This window comes from Rutidosis leptorrhynchoides, chromosome 4 (assembly GCF_046630445.1).
Source record: "Rutidosis leptorrhynchoides isolate AG116_Rl617_1_P2 chromosome 4, CSIRO_AGI_Rlap_v1, whole genome shotgun sequence".
NCBI classification, from domain to species: domain Eukaryota; kingdom Viridiplantae; phylum Streptophyta; class Magnoliopsida; order Asterales; family Asteraceae; genus Rutidosis; species Rutidosis leptorrhynchoides.
In genome coordinates, this window is record NC_092336.1 from 564701692 (window position 1) to 564708093 (window position 6402).

The following is a 6402-nucleotide window of genomic DNA, read 5'->3' on the forward strand; positions in this document are numbered from 1 at the left end:
GACGTGAAACACGGAGCCGGTAGCGTCATAGCATTGCGTACGGTGTGAACCACGGAGCCGGTAGCACCATGACGCGTTTATGGTTAACCATATAGTTGTTTATGTATATGTTGTGATGTATCGTATTATGTTGTTGGATATTGTTAGCATGTTAAATATTGAATACGTATAATGTTGTATTGTCATGATGTAGCTAACCCTCCGGGTGTAGCTTATTGGCATTGTTCACATCGTTGCTGGTGAACTTATATTTTGTTGATATATCTTTAGCTCGTTGCTTAGTGATCTTACGGTATGCTTAGATTAGCTTGCCTTTATGCTTGGATGCTCCGGTATGCGGTATTTGGTTTTGTGTGGCGTGTCCATTTTATGAATATATATATGTATGTAGTATATTCTCACTCACTAAGCGTTAGCTTACCCTCTCGTTGTTTACCTTTTTACAGATTTGCATGGATTCGGTGGCTCGGGTAAGCGTGGGACTAGTGGACTCGCGTAGTTGCTTTAGAAGGCTTGCTTTTGGATTGATTAGGATTGAGTAGCGTATCCCCAATCGCCATGCTCGGCTTTATTTTGTGTTAAAAGTCGTGTGGTCGAAAACTTGAAATTGGTACTTAAAGGGTAATTTGGGCATATGTGGGCCCGATGTCGTAAAACCCTTTTTATTAATGGAACGTGTTAGTTTTATCTATTACAATATGTTGTGAAAACTGTTTAGTCTAAATGTGTCGGGATGTGGTCGAACATTTTCGCATTTGGGACTTTTTGGGACAGCAGCCTGTCCAGGCCCTTTTGCGCGCAGCGCGGGGTCATGTCGCACCGCGCCATGTGCTGCACAAAGAATTTTTTTTTTATTCCGCGTAATTGGTTGGTTAACGGGTTGGGTTGTTACACTATGTCATGTAACCTCCTCGCATGCTTGCAGAGATAATTTCAATCCTAACATAGATGACTCACCTTATCTTTTTGCTCTTATAATAAAAGCAAACCGCTTAGGCTATTAGAAAAGAAACACCGAAAAGATTCTTAAAAAATGAGAGTTTGTTTGAGGACAAGCAAAGTCTAAGTGTGAGATATTTGATATCGGCTAAAAAGTCACGTTTTCACCCCGGTATTAAGGCCCAAAAACAAGAAAGATTTGAACTTTGTCGGCAAAATACCCACTTCGTCGGTTAGAATTGAAGAACAAGTAATTACGAAGGTGGTGCAAAAAGAATCAAGAGAATCGGAGCTAAAACGAAGATTCTAGAGCAAAAACGGTGAAAGACAAGAAATCAAGTTATGATCCAGGGAATCAAGGCTGACCAGCATCAAATCCGGCCTGCCATACGGCCTGCCATATGGCCTGCCTATATGGATACGGCCTGCCAAATACACCCCAACACACGGCCCACCATGCGGTCTGCCAGCAATACGGCCTGCCAAATACGCCCCACCATATGGCCTGCCATGCGGCCTTCCAGGCGTATTCTGGCAAATTCCAAGTCTATTTAAAGGGTCTTTGTCATTCATTCCAACACACACTTCAATTCACTTCTTTCTCTCTCTCTTGTACAATATTAGTCATACTCTCAAGGCCTTTGACTCCGTAAGGGAAACCTAGTACCCAGAGAAGAACGCTGAAGATTGTATTAGGAGCGGTCTGGAGTCTTGAAGTTGTCACTTTTGTATTCGAAACTCGTTTAATCTACTGTTACTTCTATCCTTTATCTTATATAATGTTTTATGATATTGTTGCCATGATTAGCGAGTAGTTATCTTTAGTGTATGCTATGATGCTAGCAGTTATAATGCCGAAATAATATTATGGTTTGTGTATGCTGTCAAAATGCTTTCCGATTATGCTTTAAACTCAATCGCTTTTCCAACTAGTAGAACGTAGTTGTAGGCTCTGTTATTGGGAAGTCGCGAACCCCGATTCAGAGTACACTATCTATGTCACCCCTTGGTAAGAGAAGTCTATCGGATACAACGTAAGATCGACCGAGGCACACCGGTTGTAGTAAGTCTATCGAGCTTTGGATTCCGACTGAGGACTCTTTCGTAGTGAAACATCTGACTAGACCCTTAGTACATTGTCGGTCCTAGACCATGCTAGTGTAGTCACCAAGCATATAAACTTCGTACGTGCACGCTGAAGCACAGCGGTTGTTGTAAGCTGTACCTCTGCTAAGTAAGGCCATGGAACACGGTTAGTGTTGACCAGTACACTGCACCATAATGCGGTCTCAAGCATTGCACCCCGCTTGAGGGATTCTTAGTTAATTAAGGAAATGTTTGTTTAGACACATAAAGGATTGGACCGTTAGGATAACCGAACGTGTTCATGGAAGTCAACTTGACTTGGCCATGGTTTTTTTTATGGTTGAACTCTTTTTAAGGGCCTAACTATCTTTACCAATCATTAACGAAAGCATTGAAGCACATCGCATCTCTCGGATATGGTAAACCATGTGTTCTATTATGCTTAAGAAAGTTTAGACCATTTTGGAATGTTAATACGTCACCCAACCGAGTCGCTCAATTGGATGAGCTGTCTGAACGTGTATGCCTGTAGTCAGACTGCACGGCATCGGGGGTAAGGGACGTTGCTGTCTATTCAGAATCTTCAAGCCTAACGCAGTACCCAGTGACAGGTCTTATGATAGGGGCGTTTAGGACTAGTGTAATGAATACAAGGCCTCTGCCTATTCATGAGCCAGCATTCCATAATATCGGCAACATAACTGATGAAATCATAGTATGCACTTACTTTAACCTTATCTGAATTACAAATTTTATCGCATTTACTTTACCTGTCTTATAAACTAGAAAATCCCAAAATAAACATTCACTACTCCCTAACTATCTTAGGCTAAAATATAGGTTCGATGTTACTGATATCTCAAAAATACGACTCTAGGTCATACTTCTCTTACTTATAAGGAGTGGTAAGATTTAGGCCCCGCTAAATATAAATTTAAAACAGTACCCTCTCCCACGAGTGGCTGATCCTGGTGAGCCGCGGCCTGACGACACCGCGCAATTAAAAACCGTCCGTTTCGGCCATATCACAAGTCTATATGGAGATCGGGCTACAGGTGCAGCTCCTGGTACGAGATCAATCTAAAATTCTACACATCTGTGTGGAGGTAGCCCCGATAATTCTTCTGGAAATACTCCGGGATATTCTCTTACAACCGGCATGTCATCAATGCTTCTTTCTTCAGTATCGATCTTCTTTACGTGTGCCAGAATAGCATAACAACCTTTACTTATAAGTTTCTGGGCCTTCATACAGCTGATAAGGTTCAGCTTCGAGTTGCTTTTCTCCCCATAAATCATTAATGACGTTTCATCCTTACGAGGGATGCGGATTGCTTTCTCAGCGCAAAAAACTTCCACTCTTTTTTTGGACATCCAGTCCATGCCAACGATTACGTCAAAACTTCCTAATTCTATGGGTATTAAATCGATTTTGAAGGTTTCACCAGCGAGATTTATTTCGCAACCATGGCAAATTTTATCGGCTTTTATTAGTTTACCATTAGCTAATTCAATAGTATATTTATCGTCTAGAGGCAACGATACACATTTTAGTTTAGAACTAAAGTCTATACACATATAACTTCTATCAGCACCCGGATCAAACATAATAGAAGCTAGTTGATTATTACCGGTAAACGTACCAGTGACAAGATCAGGATCCTCACGTGCTTCACTGGCACTAACATTAAATGCCCTCCCACGTGCGGGTTCTTTATTCTTCTCCTTATCAGGGCATTGATTTATAAAGTGACTAGAGTTCTCGCATCCAAAATATTTCTTGACATCGGTCGGTTTTGTCTTTACTTCAGAAACGGTGGCATAACAATCTTTCGCCACATGTCCTTTCTTGTTGCACTTATCACAGACCACTTGGCAATAACCTGCATGATGTGTGTAACATCTTTTGCAGAACGGATGGGGTCCCTTATAGTTTGGACTAGCAGTTGCCCCATCTTGTTTACCTTTAAAAGTTTCTTGTTTCTTCAAGTGAGTACTTTTGCCTTTATAGTCTTCCTATTTCCTCTTTCCTTCAGTTGTCTTGACTTCGGTAATTGGTGCCTTAATCGAACTCTCTGTGATCTGGTCCATGAGTTGGTGTGCCATTGTCATGGCTTCCTGCATCGTATTCGGTTTGGACGATGTAACATTTCCTTTTATATTGATCGATAAACCGTCAGTATACATTTCGATCTTTCGTTTCTCGTTTGGCACCAATTCGGGACACAACAAGGCTAGTTCCATGAAACGCTTTTCATACTTATTGAGATTTGCGCGGAAAACCTTCAGATTACGTAACTCAGATTCTATTTTTCTGATCTCGTTTTGAGGACAGTACTCCTCGATTAGCATCTTTTTCAGTTCTTCCCAAGAGATATCATATGCCGTATCTACTCCTTCTGCTTTAATAAACCAAAATAATACAAATAATCATTCCATGCATGTATGGTATTGTATTATTTTAGTTTATTAATAATAAATAATCATTCCATGCATTTATTATTAATAAACCAAAATAATACAATACCATACAATATCGATATTTTACATATGCTTATTCTACACAACAAGATAGAGTAGCACACATAAGCAATAGAATAGCGCATGGAAGATTTATGGTTACGAGGTTGTTTATTCAGAACTATCATAAACTTCTTCCCATTTGGTTCTCTCTGCCAATTGTTTGTGTGTGCATGGTCCGACAGACATTGTAGAAGTGTATTTAATTTTTGATCGAGGTTTTGAGGTACTTGTTGCCTCAGTGGGTTTAATACAATAAGGGTAGTTACGGATCGAATGGTCCCGTTCCTTTTTAATAATTAAGGACTTTTTATTTTTGTGGTTCTTTATAGCAAGTTTGAATTCCTTCCTTGTGATTTCTTTTATTTCATTAGCGAAATCCTCCCCTGGGTTTATGGGGAGTTGAGATTCCCCGACTAACACAATTTCTTCTTTAATATGTATTGGAACGCCCTTTTTAGTTGTGGAAAGAATAGACTCAGTGTCCGATTCAGAATCGTACAAAATGATGGGATTAGAAGAAGTCATCTATCACATAATTGAAACAACAATTATGTTAGCATATAAATATATCACATATAATGTTTTTGACAAAATAATAAGCAAAATTTGGTAAAAACATATATGGTCAGAGTCCAGACTCACTAATGCATCCTAACAATTACCAGTTAAACACATTAATGCAAATTCTGGTTCCCTATAACCTCAAGCTCTGATACCAACTGTAACGGCCTGTCAAAATCGCTATTGACGCTGCACGTTTGAAACGACCCGACCCAATCCATAGGGATGAATACAATAACATATGATTACATCGCGAGGCATTTGACCTCTATATGATACGTTTTATAAACATTGATTCTTTTGAAAAGATATACCATAAATGAATATTTAAAATTTGAATGTTTTCGACATCTGATGATTTCTACATATAGACAATCACCGTAAATAACAGTTTACAAGAATACTTCCGTTGACAATGCAATCAAAATAAATACACGGTAATGATTTTGTGAATGCAATGCTTCCTCGAATAAAACATGTATGACTCCATGCACATGGTTTCTCTAACATATATTCAAACAGCGAAAGACTTCTAGGAACCTGAGAATAAACATGCTTTAAACGTCAACATAAAGTTGGTGAGATATAGGTTTAATGCTAGCAGCGTTATAAATATAGACCGCAATATTTCATATACATAAACGTTTTAATAAAAATATTCTAAGTGGTTGAGCACTCGGTAACCATACTTAACATTTAATCAACGTCGCATATTCCCTTTATTATGAAATCTCACTATACCGTACCAAGTGTAGTCACCGAAACGAAGTACTGTGCAACCGTTGAATACTGTTCGTCTGACAGATCTATCAACAGGATTCGCGTTTACAATAACACATGTAAATAGTAGTTACCAAGCTACAGGGAAGTATTCCAGTGGTACAACTCAACGTAGAATATATTTTTAGTCACTTGTGTCTATAACATAAATCATAAAATGCATATATTCTCATCCCGAAATATTTAGAGTTTAAAAGTGGGACTATATACTCACTTTTGCTTTGAAGATATTTAACACGACTTGGTCTCCGATAGATATCACGAACCTATCCATATATATAATATATTAACATATTTTCTTTTCAAATAATCGTTACATATATACTTATAATACTTTTAATATCTATTAGTCCGTAGTTAGCAGTCCGATGTTAGTGGTCCACAACTAGTTGTTCAATAAAATAAATAAAGACCCCATCGTATTCTTATTGATCGGAATTAATCTCGACCCATGGTACCGTGTTGTCAAATGACGTGTTGCGTACATAAAGTACCGTATTGTCAAATGACGTG